At 35.7% G+C, this 17,441-nt stretch overlaps 1 long non-coding RNA gene across 1 annotated transcript; it reads right to left on the bottom strand.

The window, feature by feature from the left end:
- Positions 1-418: 418 nt before the first annotated feature.
- Positions 419-8,016, bottom strand: LOC119870673. The gene is made up of 3 exons (XR_005353112.1): positions 7,153-8,016; positions 756-835; positions 419-612 (listed from the first exon to the last, which is right to left on the bottom strand). It is a non-coding gene; the product is annotated as an uncharacterized LOC119870673 (long non-coding RNA).
- Between the last annotated feature and the right edge of the window lie 9,425 nt (positions 8,017-17,441).

The raw sequence follows: 17,441 nt of genomic DNA, 5'->3' as shown, positions 1-17,441 counted from the left end.
TTAAAAAAAAAGAAATAGAAATAATAGAAAATAGTAGAGGGCCCCTGGGTGGCACAGTCAGTTGAGACTCTGCCTTCTGCACGGGTCATGATCTCAAGGTCCTGGGATGGAGCCCCATGTCGGGCTCCCTGCTTAGTGGGGAGCCTGCTACCCTGCCCTCTCCTTCTGCCCCTCCCCTGCTCATGTTTTCTCTCTAAATAAATAAAATCTTAAAAAAAGAAAGAAAGAGAAGAAGGAAGGAAGGAGAAAGAAAGAAAGAAAGAAAGAAAGAAAGAAAGAAAGAAAGAAAGAAAGAAAGAAAGAAAGAAAGAAAGAAGAAAGAAAGAAAGAAAGAAAGAAAGAAAGAAAGAAAGAAAGAAAGAAAGAAAGAAAGAAAGAAAGAAAGAAAGAAAGAAAGAAAGAAAGAAAAATAGTACACTTCTGCTTAGAAGCCTCTCAGTGGCAGGATCACTCCTCAGTTCCACCGGCAACCTCTAGCCTCACTGCTTCCTTTCTGTTGCTCTGATTGTCAACTTCAAGGCCCTTCAGGGTTTCTTTCTCAGATGCAGGCTGTGGCAGGAAACCATCCGGCCTACCACCACCACCACCTCAGGTCCAGGTAGGGATAGCAGCCTTTGAAGACAAACACAAAGGCCCTTTTTATTTAAAAGTGTCATTGTTAATCACTGTGGGAAAACTGAAACGAGATTTGAACATTGGCGAGTTACAAAGTTTATAAACTTCTAACAAGAACCTCCCAGCTTTCACAGACTCACTTCAGATTGGAGTTGGTTTTGTTTAAGGCGGAGTTCCCTTATCACTTCCTCGCCCTCAAGACGCCCTGTAGCTGTTTTCCCTGTGAAGGAATGAACAAATCAGGATGAAAAATTGCATCAGGGGAAATCCATAGGCAGCTTCTATCTCCAGGTAGACAATTTATACTTTTAAGAACCTTCCACTGCATTCTATTTGAAAGGCCTGTGCCCTGCCCAGCAATGATCTGCTCTGGGTATTCCCTCACAATTCAAAAAAGAAGAAAAAAATTCAACAAACAGTGGAAAGTAAAGTTACTTCTATTCAACAGACAAGAAATATTCCTTGCATGTAGAGAAACGAATTTTCTGTTCATCCATTTAAAAAGCTCTTTAATTCTCCCTTGGGAAGCTGACTCTCATTGAGCATTAGTAGGTTCACTTCTGAACACAAACAGGGGAAAAAATAAAAGCAATTCTCCAAAGTAAAACATGCAAACCTTTTTGCCTGAAACAATAAAGTCAAGTTGAGTGGGTTTAAGTTTACAAATTATGACTAGTTTAACTAGCAAAAAATTCAAGACCACATTGTTTTATCTATCATTATCTTCATAAAAGGTCAACCACAGATTATATCCTGACTTTTTAATGGTAGTGATTTGGGGCCACTTCATGGTAAGATACCCAGTAAATCTATGAGAATGAACTCCATGGAGCAATAAATAAGTAGATTTCCTTTCTATGGCTTAGCCCTCAGAGGTCTCCCACATTGCTCATTTAATTATACTGCTGCCCTTCATCTTTATCAAGTTTCAAAGTCCTCTAGCATATAAGTATATAATAAAAGGAAATGCTAAGGAGAGTGTAGAAATGTGTAGTAAGTAGAGTATATGGCTATGCAAAGCTGTATGATAAGTTCCTCAAAAGTTGAAGTACCTAATACTTGACACGGTAAATTTAGAAATCATTTTCAAGGTACAAACTACTTTTCAGTTTTGTCAACCAAAAACCTAGAGGGCTGGACCAAATGATCAGTAATGTCCTGTGTGCTATAATCTTTTTATTTGACAGTAATTAGGTTCAATTCTTGGATTTGGAATTGGGTGTGAATTAGTTGCTGCTTTACTAGATCAGATTTAATTTTCATTCAGGCACAGTGTTGAAGCAGGCATGATATTTTGATTATGAAAGGAAAAAAACATTTAGTAATTTGAGTTATCTAAGTTGGTTCTCTTTATCGATTGCACTGCTCTCCTGTTGGTCATGTAGTCATAGGCTTTAAAGTACAGCTTTACTCCCAGTTATGTCATTGACTTACCTATTAGACTATCATTAAATTTTCCATTAATTCCTTTCCAATACAGATATTGTTTTCAATCTACTAATAAATCACTATGAACTTTTATTTTGTTGATGTCATTATTAATACAACATAACCTGGGCAATGATAATCAAAATAAAATTAATGTCACAACTACTTACACACACAAAACCCCTAAAGATTAGCCTAGTTAATGTGTTGTGTATCTATTGCTTTGTGTTGGAGAGATTTCTTTTTTTTTTTAATCAATAGTTACCATTAAAACACAGTCAACTTAAATACAAGGCCAAATGATATGAAACAGGGAATAATAACCATTTCAGCTTTGTCTTCCATTCAGGTTTTTTTTTACCTACACACTTGATTTTGATTCTAAGGAAAGTAAATAATCACATACATGTAGTCTACCTACTTGTGCTAGGCATTGGGCTTGCTGCTTTCATACAGTCTCTTTTCATTATATGCAACCAACCTTTCCCAATTTTGGTGAAAACTATTAATCATCATCTTTAGAGGAATCAATGATGATATTTTTGGTCTCTTTAAGCCACTTTATTACCATAAATCTGATTGATTTTGAAAGTGGCAGAAATAAGAGGAATTAAAAATAAAAGAAGCCAGGAAGGGCCAATTTCAGGTGCTATAGAGCTCACAAAGTCACAGGTTGAGGAAAGTAGAGACAACGCACCTGGCATTCTATGGCCAGGAAGAGGAAGGCCATAGAAAGAAACCCTGAGGCAGGGCACAGAGTCAATGGGTAGGAGTAACTCATTAAGCCACATTCTCCGTAAAGATCTCCAGAGCCAGTCACCAATGTCCCAGCAAATGTTTGCATTTTTGTATCAACACTGAGACTCTGAGTAATTAATGGGACTCAGAACTTTCCAGATCTCTTCCAGAAAGTTTTACCTGCTTTCTGGATTTACCTGCAGGATATGTTACCTGTCCTGGAAGACCTGCCTCTCTTCAAGTCCTCTGAAATTAAATTAGAACCCACTACTATGATACATTCAAAAAGAATCACTTTTATATACAAAGTTAACTGCTTTATTTGTCTTTTCAGACTTGTTTGTAAGGTCAATTTTCTCTTTACGCAAATGTTGCTTCAATTCCTCCCTCATATTTATGGCTCATCTTTAAAAAATGCACTTCACAAAGGAGAAGACAAGGATTTTTAATATTGTTTGTAAACCACTGGTCTTAATTTTTATGATTCATTTCAAAATACTATTTTACATCTTATACTTACTTCTTATGATGTCCATTATTTTGCTACCAATACAAGTTAATCTTAAAGGTCAGTTAGCTAGGGATGCCTGGGTGGCTCAGCAGTTGAACATCTGCCTTCGGCTCAGGTCATGATCCTGGGGTCCTGGGATCAAGTCCTGTATTGGGCTCCCCACGGGAAGCCTGCTTCTCCCTCTGCCTATGTCTCTGCCTCTCTCTGTGTGTAACTCATGAATAAATAAATAAAATCTTAATTAGAAAAAAAAGTCAGTTAGCTTGGGCATATATTCCCACCATACAAATTTCTCATCCTTTTGTTTTTCACTGACACACATTAAAGCATGAGAAGTTAACTAGTGGCATCAAACAACATATATGATCGTATCACTTTCCAATATACTTAACTCTCAATTTGCAAACTACCAAAGGGTTAGTACTTTTATACTTTTAGTCCATTCCTGTGTCTTGTCAATGTTTCTGTGACCCAATGCCTCCTGCTGGACTTGAATGAATGGAAAGTTGCTCACCATCTACCATGAGCTGGGCCACAATGCTACTCTAGCCACTTTTTTTTTCTCTCTTTATCATTTGCTCTTCTGATTTAAAGTCTTACATTTGCTGTTCTGATTTAAAGTCTTACGTCTCAAGAGGTCAAAAGGCTGAATGTTTGAGAGCATCTCTTTATAAGTTTCTGTTACCTTTTTATTTCTGTCAACATGGTAATAATGATGTGTCATTTCAGAAACACTCACTTTCTTGCTTAAATGGTTAGGGTTTTTTCCCTAGTGTGGAAGTGTGAATAGTGGGCAGGGCCAACTTTATTATCATTGGTTCCAAGAAGCTGCTTTGAGGTCAAGTCACTGAAGAACAGCTGCCCTTGGAATAGAGGAGTCTGTACCTGAGAGTATAAGGCCAAAATCTGTCCATTCTTCCAAATTACCACAACATTTAAAAGATAATCATTTAGGGGGATGCCTGGGTGACACAATTAAGTGTCCAGCTTTTGATTTTGGCTGAGGTCATGATATCAGAATGACACTTTGTTGGACTCCATACTCAGCATGGAGTCTACTTGAGATTCCACACCCTCCCACCCCTTTCTCAAGTGAATAAATAAATCTTTTTTATTTACTTAAGATCATTTTTTAGGTGTTTTTGGCCTTTTAATTGTTGAAATGAAGGTGGTTGGATAGTTTAGTCAAAAAAAGGAGGGGAGACATTTATATAATGAACTACATAGAAACAAATGAACTGGCATTTAACAAAAGATTTTAATGATATGGGAATACTTTTATGATATAAGAAGCAAAAAAATAGAGATATATTAAGTATGATCTTAACTAGCTAAAGTAAAAAATTCATACAAAAAAATGATTCATGATATGAATCTGTCAAATTGTTAGCCTCTTAGTATAGTGGATAATTTGTTTTTCCCCTTTTTGAGGCTTCTAAGTATATGATGAGCATGTATTCTTTTGGTTGTGAGAGGAAAAAACTTTATAAGAAAAAAATTAGCTATGAGAATTAATGATCATCATCATAATTCATATTTCAAATACTTATGTCTCATTCAATTTACCTGTATTGTCATGAATCCTTATAACAAATATTGTAAGGGAAGCATCATCTCCATATTACAGAAGGTAAAACTGAGATTTGGAAAGATTAAAGAACTTTCCAAGGCAACACAGGAGGAAATCAGCAAAACAGATTCAAATACAAGTTTGTCCTTTTTCAAGGACTCTTCTCTTTCCGTTATACAATTAAGAGCAAGAATAACCCATGTAGTTTCCACTTTCATGATACATTTTAAAGAAATACAGAGGAAGAAAAATAGGAACCAGTCCGTTTAAAGATGAAAAGGGGTAGCATGGATACAGTTTGGAATGGATCCAAAGTCTCATGAGGCCAATATGTAATAAGAAACTTGATTCTGGGAAAAAAAAAATTATAGGATTTGCCTTAGGCAACCCGTCATGATTTATTATTAAATTACTTTTTTTTAACTGTAAGGGAACAAAAATGAACCTTATTTTTAAAAACCCATTATTCTGCATGAACTGATTTAGCATATTACTACAGATAGATATATTTATTTCAAAAAAAATTTCCTCTGACAGTTCCAAAATCAGGGCATTTCTGGAAAAAATCAAGTCTGTTTCTTCAATTGAAAAAAAAAATACTTTGTCAGGGACTGAGTAGAGAAACTTATTTGTCATTGATTTGTGATGTACTGAGTAAATTTCAGCTTCAAGTTATTATTCTTTCTAAAGTAGTCTGGTCTTTATCAGTGGTTTGAGACTTCCCAGATATAGGGCATACTAGTTTTGCAAGAAACTGCACTTTCTTCAAACTCTGTTATTTTAGTATTACTAAGGCAGTGTATGCATAATCTATTCTTAATATGAATTTATAGCTCCTTATATATTAATGAGGGTTTTTCAGGCTTTAACCTTGATGTATCCAAAGCAATTAGAATATAGTGACTAAAAAAGAGAATTGTCAAAATTATCGAGCTTGTACATGAACAAGAATGAAATGAAAGATAGCACAAAATTTAATCTATTTTCTTACAGCTACCCAGATTTCAGTATTCTGGACCATTAGGCAAGAAGTAGGACTAAAAATAGGAAAATTTGAAATCGATTATTGGAGAAACAATTGGTGTTACAGCTCTAAACTCTCTTGTATTTCATTTCTAGTGTTCAGAATAAAAGATTTATTCATCGCAAAAACCCATTTGCTAAGTCACTCAGTCAGCACATACTGAATGCCTGCATGTCCCAGCAGGGCTTCATGGCCAGGAAGGTCCAGTGCTTGTTTTAATGTTGTGCTAGCATTGTCTTGAATTTCTTAGTAATGTTTGAGCAAGGGATCCCACATTTCAATTTTGCCCTGGATCCCATAAATTTTGTGCTAGGTACTAGGTATGTATGAAACAACTTCCTCACATCATTTCTAGAAATAATAAAACCATTATACATTCAACTGACAGTATGTTATTAGTTATATGATAAGGAAAGCACAGAGTGAATGTTGTGAATATTGGCAGTTCGGAAGATCTATTACGCTCTTTAGAAAAAAAAAAGTGAAACACAAAATCCACTATCAAAATGATAATGGACATATACTTCTATTTTTTCCCACTGCTTCAGTCTTCCACAATGAAAGCTGAAATCCAGTAATTTTGTGGTTCATCTCTTTAATTCTGCTGACCTTTATCTTGCAATAGTTAATATGCTTAAGGGAAATCTAGGACATCACAAGCCAGAACCATATCTGTGGCTTCTTCAGTCCTCGCCTCTGCAATTCTTATTCATAGTGCTTGATCTTGTGGTAAAATAAGGTTGTAATCTGGGGTTGCAGTGTTGGTAATGTTCAAAAGATGAGTCAAAATGAGTACTGTCGTTAGCCCTTGTCATGTGAAGCTAAAAAATACCTTGTCCTGTCATAGCTCAGAGGAAAGTCTGAGCATACCTACATTTAGCATTAAAGCAGTCTGATTTTTAATACTGTGCTGGGTCTTTTCAGGTTGTTAAGGAAAAAGAGATACTCTCAACATGACGGAAGCCATACTATTTGCTGCAGGAATAAACAAGAAAGGAAGTCCAAGAAATCTTAACAAAAACCTTGGCTTCCTGGTGCCCTGGAACAGCACTGAAGATAGTATCCTATTGAGGGAATGCTGGTGTCAGGAGTCAACTCTCTGTATCACTTGCTAAAGCTACTTCACTCCATTTAGGGTGCCAACCTATTGCTAGCCCCTGATGACATTCTTTGTCTTTGAGTACAATTCTGCTCTCTGTGAGGATTTTTGCATATACTATACTCATACTCACCAGGAGATAACAAATCTGATTAGAAAAGACTCACCAGGAAGGAAAAATCTCCTTTGATTTCTGGCATGAATATAGCTTCTAGAAAAAAATCCCATATCAGACCATCTCGTAGGCTGCTGGCCATTACACAGAAAGCTGCCCTTGATGCAAATTCCAATCTCTGATTCAAGCTAGGGTTTCAGGATCAACCGGCCACAATGTGACAATCTCTACTCCTTGCTCAAAAAAGTCTTGGGTGTAATAATCCTCAGAATGTAGTTGATGCCAAAAAAAAAAAAAAAAAAAGAAAGAAAGAAAGAAAAGAAAGTGAAGAAAAGGAAAAAGAAAGAATTAACCTGATTATTCCATGTGAGTTTTGGGGAGAGCAAAAAACACTTCTCTGCATATTTTTAAAGTTCCATACTAGAGAAAAAGACCATCTCTCACTACTGTTCAGCATGTAATATGCTTGCACATTTATAAACATGTGAGTGTATAATCGGGATGCAGGGAGTTTGAAGAGGGGGTTGAAGGACATTGAATGCCATGGGAAGGAAAAACCAAAATATTATTTCAAACCTCCACATTCCCATAGTATTTCTCATTTTTTCCTATATATACTTGAATCTTCTGATTTTCTGACTTGAGACTCAAACTCTTCGCACCATAACATGAATTTTCACATTTGAAAATAAATAGATCAGTAACAGAGAAGAAAACATATAAACAAATCCCAAGGATCAATGATGAGCTGTATACTTATGAAGAAGGAATTTGGGGCACTGTTATGGTCCAACTAAAATAGTGATATCTGTGCCTGTGGTATTCAATAAAGATGCACCAAATATGGGAAAAAAAATTAAGTGTTTCTCATTATTGAAGGCTTAAAGGCCAGGATATAGTTGGAATCTCCAGTCAGATCTAGATTCTTGAGGTCAAAGGAAGTCATATGTGAAATATTTAACTCCCTCTGACCATCCCTTCATAGGTATTCCTTAGCCTCTGACTTCTGTGTCCACCACAGCTCCAGCTACTTTTTAATATGTTTTTCTTTCTATTGACTTAACACGGCCTTAGATGGTTAGTTTTCATTCTCCTCCATGATTCAGAAACCAGATGTGACCTAAAAGGTAAAAGGAAGAAATGTCTATCTGACATGGTTACACATTTGGCTCCTTTTCCAAACCAGCTTCTGAAGCATATATTTGCAGCCCAGGTGCATCTACAACGTCAGCTTAAGATCACAATGGACAAACAGGATATGGAGGAGGAGGGTTCTTGATTTTGAAGGCCAGAGAAGCAATACGATTTAGGTAGGCTTCTGGATGCATACTTTGTTGAAAACAGTAAATCCATTGAGAATCAGAGAAATTCTAAAAGAGTGAGACTTAAAAACCATCTATGGGGATTATCAGAAATTTGTTATCTGTCTTCAAAGACATCTAAATTACACCACTGTATCTAAAAAAAAAAAGTTGCAAACCATTATTCAATGGTACAAAACAAAGGATTTAAGCTAAATCTTTGAACTTTTACGGTGACATTATTTAGCCTTTCTGCACTTTTTTTCCTCATTTACAAAATGTTTTGAACTAGATTTCAAAAGTTCCTTTCAACTCAATGATTCTCCATCTTTCTCTATAAAAAACATACAATATCTTAATTCTAGTATCAAATTTGCCTCCCAACAGGATTCATTGACAAAGTTTCTAGAAGCCAATTGAAACTCTCAAATTTTATTTGTGACCTTTTGTATTTTCTGGTTGGAAATTCCAATTATACGTCCAGAAATAGAATCCATAAATGCCTCATGTTCTTTAAGAGACACTAGGAAGAGTAAGTAAAGCAAATATTAAAGATTGGACTTTTGAACTCCACAAGGATATCTGCTAAGACATGACCTAAACCATTGTATTTGCATGTCCTCTTAAGTGGTACCAACATCACTTCCTCCTTTTCCACCACCATGTTCTGTGAATCATTTCCAAGGCAATAGGCCAGCTTTGTATTTAGCAATCGAATACTCTGTTTCTGGAAGTAGAATTTTCACCAGAGGAAAGATAGAAAAGTGAAGTGGTCTGTCCCCACAGCTTTCCTAAAATCTGAAGATGTAAATAAAAGAAGAATATTTCTAATTCAATGGATGGAAAATGAACCATCACTTAAATACTTCTATGCAAAAACTTAAGGATATATCATCTGTCTACGTGATCCAAACATAGTAAGGTAAAGAGCTGAGGCAATATTTGAGTCATTCAGGTTATCAAGTACTAGATTTTTCCTCCAAGCACATTGCTTATAAAAAAGATCTTGTTATTTTTTAACTGTCCTGATCTTTCATTCTCTCCCCACCTCACTTGATATTGTAACCTTCACTCTTAGTTCTCTCAGAGCTTGTCTTATTTCTTCCAGACAAGATCATCATCAAAGTTTAGAAGAAAACTTCTGGCAAACACCCTAAAGTTTTAACCACATAGATAGCATTTGCACCTCAACCATAACTTTATTGGTTAAATTCAAATATGGTGACAATTCTATTTAAATAAAAGCTCCAGAGTTTCATCTCAAGTGTCAACAATTCTAACATCAGGTTACAACGATATCCTATGTCATCAGATTTTGTCTCTGTTACATAAATATGACTCTTCAGATCTAAATAGACAGTTGACGCAGAAGAAATACAGCATTAGTGGAAGAACATATTTTTCATCCACCCTGATCTTCTAGGCTTTAGAGAAAACCGTGTACTATACCACCCATCCATTTTCTCTACTGTCTACTCGTTGCCCTACTACTAGACTCACTCCCATGATACTAAGTCCCATGCTTCTCTCTAAAGTATGCATGCACCTTTGGTATGGGGGTATAGAATTGTACAGACGGAGAAAACTGATCTGACTGCACAGTTGTGATTAGGAGCAGGTTAAATGTCTGACACACCCCGACACAACTGAAACTTTTGGATACCCTTAGTTGACCATTTTCAATGTTGAAAGGAATATGCTTAACAGCCACTGTTAGCTCTTGATGAGGGAGACCTCTGACTGTGAATCAGAAATTTTCCACTTGATCGGAGTATAATTGTGGCAAGAGCCAAATTCCAGGAATAATTTGGAATACGAAGGAGCATTTTCTCTGTTTATAGTTACGCAAATTTCATTGTTTTACATTATCAAATCCTGAGGACAATCAGGTAAACATCTCTAAAGTCAAGCACAGAGGCTGGAAGGCACTTTTTCAGAGTTTGAGGAAATGCCAAAGTTAAGATTAGTAGTGCTTCTGTAACTTACTGTCTTTTTTTTTTTTTTTTTTTTGTAACTTACTGTCTTAAGGTCTGTGTTTTAAATGACAATTTGTGTGTTAAGTTGTAAGTGTATACCAAAGGTTTACTATGTGGCTAGTAAAATTAACTTTATTTTTAATATCTATATGTTTATTTTTTAAAATGCTAACATATACCCATGAATCAAAATTCAAAAGGTGAAGAAGATAAAAGTAACATCTTCTTCCTTCACTTATACCCCAACCACTCAGTTCTCAATCCTCCTCCATTTCCTTCCCCCATCAACAGTCAATACTGTCTCCTTCTTGTCTGTACTTTCCCAAGGTCTTGGGTGCAAATCCACTCATACAGTATTTTCTTCCTTCTCTGAATGAATAATAGCACCTCATATAAAGTATTCTGTCCTTTGCATTTTCTTCTTAATATAGCTGAGAGGATTTATATATGTATACACACTGTATATAGAGATGTTCCTCATTATTTTTATGGCTACATAGAATTCCATTGGAGGGAAATATTCTATATTTCATGAATTCTGTTTTGAATATTTAGATGATTTCTAATCTTTTGCTACTATGTTAAATTATGTGAAATGCTACAATTGATAGCCTTGTATGTGTTATCATATCCCAGATGTACAAGTATATATGTAGGATGAGCTTCTAGAACTTGAATTGTTAGTCCAAGGAATATGTGTATTTGTAATTTTGATGGTTAGATCTTGATAATTTATACATCAACAAGTCTGGTCAACTATGTCCTCTAATTTGTTGATCTCTATAAATTGGATAGGTTAAATATATAACCTAAATATATACATATCACTGTTATAGTATGTGATATATATTTATATATCAGTATAATTTTATCTGCATTTATCTTATTGTGACTGAGTTTGAGCATCTTTTCTTATGCATGAGGTATTTTTTTCTTTTATTTGTTCATATTATGACTGATTCTAGAGTGTCCACATTTTAGCTTAGTTTTATATTTTCTAAACAAACAAGATTTCTTTAAAAAGGCTTTATCAAGATATGCAATGTTTAATATAATTATGCACCTAATTATCTCAAGATTGGCATTAAGATTTTCCATTAACTATTTAAGACATTTTTTTTAATTTTTATTTATTTATGATAGTCACACAGAAAGAGAGAGAGAGGCAGAGACATAGGCAGAGGGAGAAGCAGGCTCCATGCACCGGGAGCCCGACGTGGGATTCGATCCTGGGTCTCCAGGATCGCGCCCTGGGCCAAAGGCAGGCGCCAAACCGCTGCGCCACCCAGGGATCCCTCCATTAACTCTTTAAAGAGAGTCTCAAGAAATGGTCATTTTCTCTGTCATATTATGATTTTTATCATACATGATAAAATTAAATTAATAAGTTATAAGAGTCTATATGATTAATTTCTATAATCTTAGATTCTATCATATCGAACATTTGTTTTTAATTTTCTTTTCTATTTTTCTTTCTTCTATGAAATAATAATGTTTCAATTCCATTGCCACATGTTTTCCTTATTTGCTAGAAATATTGCATTACAATTGTCTAATTTCTCTCAAACTGTCAGGAATTATGTTTTCTTATTTCTGAGGTTTTTTTAGCCCTAAATTATAATAAATCTACAAGATGCTCATAAACTTTTTGGACCCGAAGCAAGGTTGGTACTCCATGAGTTAGGTGAGAAAAGGGAATCTGAGTGGATCCTAATGCCATTGTTGAAATCAAAGGGCACTTTCAACATTTCTGCCTGACAGTGAAGTTGCAAACCTACTGGAGGAATGTGTGGGAAGGTATGGAGCTGGGGAATATGGGCAAAGGGTAACTGGAAGAATGGAACCAAAAAAGAGGTATGAAGAAAAGCATTGGGTGGTTTTCTTCACTCATTCATGGTGTGTTTGTGGTAGTTAATTTCCGTGGTAGAATCAGTATGGCTATAAATTTAAACTTTATGAAAGTTACTGAGAGTGTTTAACTTTACCATTCTTACTTCTACTTCAGTTCCAAAATAAATTGTCAGTGTGTTTTGTTAGTAAACCAATTGGTAAAGTTAGTGAAATTATAAGATAATACTTGTTGAGTGCCCACTCTGGCACTCTCTGGTTGTAGACGCTAGATAAACATCATTGAATAAGAGAGATTTTCTGCCTCAAGACATTGACATTCTTGTGGGACCAGACAGATAATAAACATGAAAACAAAAAGCAAAGAATATGAGAAATAGAGACAAAATTGAAGATAGGTCTTATAGTTAATAATTGACAAAACAAAGCATTCCATGTTTACTCTTGTTTCCTAAGGCTCATTGAGCTTATTTTCAAAACAACCTTTCTATGTATCCCAAATGAGTTTGTTAGTTATGTTATGAGTAAAATAAATCACTCAGTTGGAAACAGCCTACAAAGTACAGTCTACTAAGTTCCTGATCCTTTGTAGTAGCGTGTCAACAATTTGCTAGAGTTCTACCCTAACATATAGCTCTAAAATGCAATAAAAAATATACATGAAAATGTTTGATAAGCATTCTTGATCAAGAAATGAGTTGGGGCACCTGGGTAGGTCAGTTGGTTAAGCATCTGCCTTCGGCTCAGGTCATGATCCCAGGGTCCTGGGATTAAGCCCCACATCAGGCTCTCTGCTCAAAGGGGAGCCTGCTTCTCCCTCTCCCTCTGTCCCCTCCTTCTACCCACCGTCCAGCTTGCTCTGTTTCTCTGCTCTGTCTCTCGTGCTCTCTCTCTCTCTCTTAAATTAAAAGAAGAAAGAAAGAAAGAAAGAAAGAAAGAAAGAAAGAAAGAAAGAAAGAAAGAAAGAAAGAAAGAAAGAAAGAAAGAAATGGGTTAAATAATCTGGCAAAAATATGTTTTTGCTAACTTGAACAATGGTTCAAATTAAACTAAAAGGGGAAAAGAAATATTAAATAGAAACTTCAAAAAGGGCAAAAATAAAATTTAAATAATTATGAAATGAGAACAGAAAGGGGGGAAAGGCTTAGAAAAACTTTCAAGGGCATGAATTTGGCAATGCTTTAATTGTAAAATATGATTAATGAATATGACAGAATTTGGAGAACTTAAAAGTACAAATTGTTTACAGTCCTAGTCCAGGCATAACTGCTGGCTAAATCTGTAACTGTTGAAGATTTCTCCACTGTTTTCTTACTTAATCTTCAGCCAAGTATCCATTTCCTTTTGCTCTTAAAGCCAGATTAATGACATTTTAATTTTTACATTATCTCTTTTCTCTCCTACCTACAGTTTTAGGAGCAGTTTTATCTAGCCAACAAATTAGAATTGAAAGTAGTCCAGGGAAAAACAGCGATAAACCGAGGAAGATGATTGTCAATATTACTTCAGATGACCGTACTGTGTATCTGAAGTACTCTTGCTCATCAATATGTGTGCTTATTTCTTCTTTTTCTCTCCTACTAGAATGTAAGTTCCAGAGAGCCATGTCCTCTATTTTGTTCAACACCTTATCCCCCAGGACCTTTCAGAATGCAGAGTATACAGCTAATATTCAAGAAATATTTGTTCAACAAACAAATCCAAAAATGAAATAGTTTAAAAAATACACTTAAATTCTAACTTAAATTCCTTCTCTGCTACAGCTTAAAATTATTTTCTCTGGTTTAGCCTCTACTGGAGAAAGACACATCAGTTTAGCATAATAAAAGAAATGATTCTTTAATATTTTGATAATGGACTTAAAACCCACATTGAAGATATGGGTCGGTACATGTTTGTTTGTATGTTAATGTTAACATTATCTCATAACCTAGAGATTTTTGGTAACCAAATCTTTTTTGAGGATGTTATAGGTCATAGAAGACTGGGGTCCATGTTTGTTGTATTATATTTTTTATTCATTTCCTCCACATGCTTTAAAAAGATTTCAGACAGCTTTATGGATCCACTGGCATGTTTATTCTTCTTATTTTTAAATCTCAAATTACTACACCTGTTGCTAGGCCCATCATAGTGCCTCAGTACATCAATGAGATTAGACTGTTTACTCAGAAAAATTTCTAACCTGCTTAATGACACTCATGAAAAATGATGAAAACAACTTCTAGGGTTTGGCTGTGGTGCTTATATTGACTTTATACCTTCTAAACTCTCTCACACACACGTCACTCTTTAATCATCATTAACTATCTGTGGGGTCCAGTCCTACCTATTGCTTAATTCTGGCAAACTCAGACACTGAGGGAGATAAATTCATCCTTCTAAAATGTTGCATTATTTCTAAAGCTCTAAAAGAAACATAACAGTTTGTCAAGCACAAAATGTCCAACTAGGGAATGACTTGGTCATTTTGAGCCCACCAAGTATCTCCTATGTAGGATTTGAGGTTACATTGTTTGCAAAACCAGACCTGAACTTCAGAGCTTTCATGAATCTCCCATTGTCAATATTGCAATTTTTCCTGCTTCTGTTATGTTCAACAACTTACAAACAAATATTCTATGCATAATGATGATACATGGAAATCAACATGACCTTTAACTACACAGACTGGTCTCTAGGTGAAAATCTGTAGAAATCATAATGATTTAGAACATTATAGAGAATAATAGTTCTAAAACAGAACACTTACATGGCAGTTGTGAAAAAGAACTAGGAACTTTTTCATTCCAGAGTCTGTATTTTAAAGATGTCGACAGCCAGGATATCAAAACAAACCATTTGTGTTATGTCTCCTGTGTCTATTCAAAATGAAAAGTTCAAGGAAATTTGCCAGGTATTTTAAATAAACACTGCTGGTTAATGTCCCTATACCAGAACAAGCAAAAGCTCGAGACTCTATTTCTGGTAGGTAGAAAATGCTTTTCATATCCAAAAAGGTAAATTCACTTACATAAATTACACATTTTCTTATTAAAATGCTTGAATTAAAAAATCCTCCAGAAGAATATGAGTGACCATCTAGGAGACCAAAACAAAACAAAACAAAACAAAACAAAACCCTGTTTTTTTTTGTTTGTGCTAGACACCACCAGTTATATAATCTCCAAAAGAAAAACAAGATCTTAAAAGTATGAAGCCACAGTGTACCAGGCCCTGTAGCTCTGCTATAGAAGTGAACAGGAAGAGTGTCTCTGATAAATGTATCAGGTCTTAACTGAACCCCGAGCACCAACATGTGAAGTGTCATATGAATATTATTTTATTTAAACATTATCACAGCCACCTGAGGATCATTCCCATTTTATAGATCAAGACACTGAGGCTTGAAGAAGTCAGTCATGTAGCTAGTAAGAAGTGATATTTAAGAATTGATTCTACTGCTACCTCACCCCTCTGGTCCTCTTTACTTCCTTCCCCTTTCCAAAGTTATATGCGGTTAATTACTGGGTTACCTTATAGACGCATTTCTTATTGCACTTTTTAGTGCTACACTGTTCATCATTATTCACCCCTTAATCTGCTCTCCTAAAATTTGGATTTCCTAAGACGAGTTCTGCATCTCATTTATCTCCATGGTCCTGGTACAACCCGTAGCCTTGTCCCTCTCGAAGCAGAAACTCAGCTGAAATAACCTAAAAGAATCTATTGCTCTCAGGGCCTATAATAGTTCCCTAAATTCAAAAGCAGATCCAGGTAATACTTTGTTAAATAACTTTATGTAACTTCCACATGATAGTCTTCACAACTAAGCAAAACAATTAACTTTTCAAGAACTGCAAAATAATGAAAAAAGGACAAGTGAAGAATCTATACACTCATACACATATGCACACACACCCCCTCCTCCATGAGAGGAATCTTTTCTTTTTTGATAACAAAGGAATATCTCTCATTTGGTTGATAATTTCATAGCATTATTTTCCTTAAAAGGTACATTTAAAGCTCCTTGAAGAATAACACAATATTTTGATAGATATATAGCCATGCAACCAAGTGTGCAAAGCTATACTTCATTTCTAGTAAGCTGTTGCTCTCAAGTACAAAACATGAGGGAGACTGGCTATTATTCAGAAATTAATTTTGCCACTCCTGCTGCTGCTTAAGCCAGATGTCTTTTTTGAAGCAGTAATTTTCCTTCAAGAGGAGAACATTCTCTGAAATTTAAACAGTATTTCGTAAGTGTGGCCCTTGTCATTACTTGGCTTGCTTGTTAAATAGGACAATTCTTGGGCTCCTCCTCGAGCCTGGTGAATCAGAACCGTAAGTCATGCTCAGAAATCTATCTGACAAGTTCCCTCAGTGATCCTGATGCCCAGGACATTGGAGAACCACTCCAGTCTAACTGATGAGATCTCCTCCTTCAAGGGTTTTCCTGTTCCCTGGGGTCTGCAGGCTCCAGTCTTGGGGCGGAAGGTCTCAACTTTAACAACCTAAATGTAGTCTCAAGTTACAGCCAAAGGAGGGGGCTTTCAAATTATTGCCATTGGAATGTTTGAATCCATGGAGCAAGTTAATTCCATCTCCAGATACTTGAATGAAATTTTTACAGAAAAAATTTTCCACTGACACTGTCTCTGGGACCCTGAATAAATCCTGCCAATATCTACCTTATCAGACCCCTGACACTACCTAGGTATTCAGCTGTATTCCCTCTGAACTGAGGCTGCTGGACCCCACCATTTTGTTTTTCTCTGTTATTCTGTGTCACCAAATGATCCTGACATCATGGTATCATTTCTTGTGCACTTGCTTCACTGCTAATGTCCATTCTGCTGATGTTTTATCCATAGATCCCTTGGACCCCCTTCCTGCCCTCACTGAAATGTTTCTCCCCTGATGACGTCTCTTCACAGACTACCGAGAGCAGAGGCAGCTCATCCTACTACATCACACTTGAGACTCTAAGATCCTGTCAGCCGTCCCCTCTCCTCTCTATCCTCAGAGGTTCATGTTATCTAGCTCAGGAATATTTTTCTCCTCAAATGCCTCTTGACAAATAAGTGTCCTCATTCCTACGAATCATTAATTTATTCATTCATTCAGTAACGTTTATGGAGTGTTTAATATGTGCCAGGTGCAAGAAATAAAAAGATAAATGATAGACTGGTAAGGGAGACATATTGTAAGAAAATGCTTAGATTGTGTTATGATGT

The sequence above is a fragment of the Canis lupus genome, chromosome 1, assembly GCF_011100685.1.
Source record: "Canis lupus familiaris isolate Mischka breed German Shepherd chromosome 1, alternate assembly UU_Cfam_GSD_1.0, whole genome shotgun sequence".
Taxonomy (NCBI): Eukaryota; Metazoa; Chordata; class Mammalia; order Carnivora; family Canidae; genus Canis; species Canis lupus.
This window is presented reverse-complemented; position numbering and strand designations above follow the sequence as displayed.